Source organism: Otolemur garnettii, unplaced genomic scaffold (assembly GCF_000181295.1).
Source record: "Otolemur garnettii isolate 467f Iridium unplaced genomic scaffold, OtoGar3 scaffold00155, whole genome shotgun sequence".
NCBI lineage: Eukaryota > Metazoa > Chordata > Mammalia > Primates > Galagidae > Otolemur > Otolemur garnettii.
Genome location: NW_003852550.1, coordinates 815,248 through 815,954, shown reverse-complemented (window position 1 = coordinate 815,954; position 707 = coordinate 815,248).

The window sequence follows — 707 nt, the reverse complement described above, 5'->3', positions numbered from 1 at the left end:
GGTGATTTAAAAATGCCTTAAAGGCTCAGAACCTGTAGCTCAAGTGGCTAAGGTATTGGCCACATACACCAGAGCTGGCGAGTTCGAATCCAGCCCAGGCCCGCCAAACAATAATGACGGCTACAACCCAAACTTGGCCGGGTGTTGTGGTGGGTGCCTGTAGTCCCAGCTACTTGGGAGGCTAAGGCAAGAGAATCACTTAAGCCCAGGAGTTGGAGGTTGCTGTGAGCTGTGATGCCACAGGACTCGACCCAGGGCAATGGCTTGAGGCTTTGTCTCCAAAAAAAAAAAAAAAATAGTAAAAATGGCTTAAAAGATTTACCAGATTTTTAAAAAATGTCCTAAGTAATGACATTTTAAGTAATTCATACCCTTTGTGATAAGAATAAACAACAGTATATAAATAAATACCTAATCTTTCCTTTCTTCTGGTTCCACCCCCTTCATATATCCAGTATTAATCTGGTTATGTAGCCTTACTTTCTCTATGCCCATATAGTATGTATAAACACAGACACACTCTTCCTTGTTTCTTTAGAAAACTGGAGTGATATTTTATGCCAAAACTCATCTGATTGGGCAGCACCTGTGGCTCAAAGGAGTAGGGTGCCAGCCCCATATGCTGGAGGTGGCAGGTTCAAACCCAGCTCCAGCCAAAAACTGCAAAAAAAAAAAAAAAAAAAAAAAACTTATCTGATCATAGAATT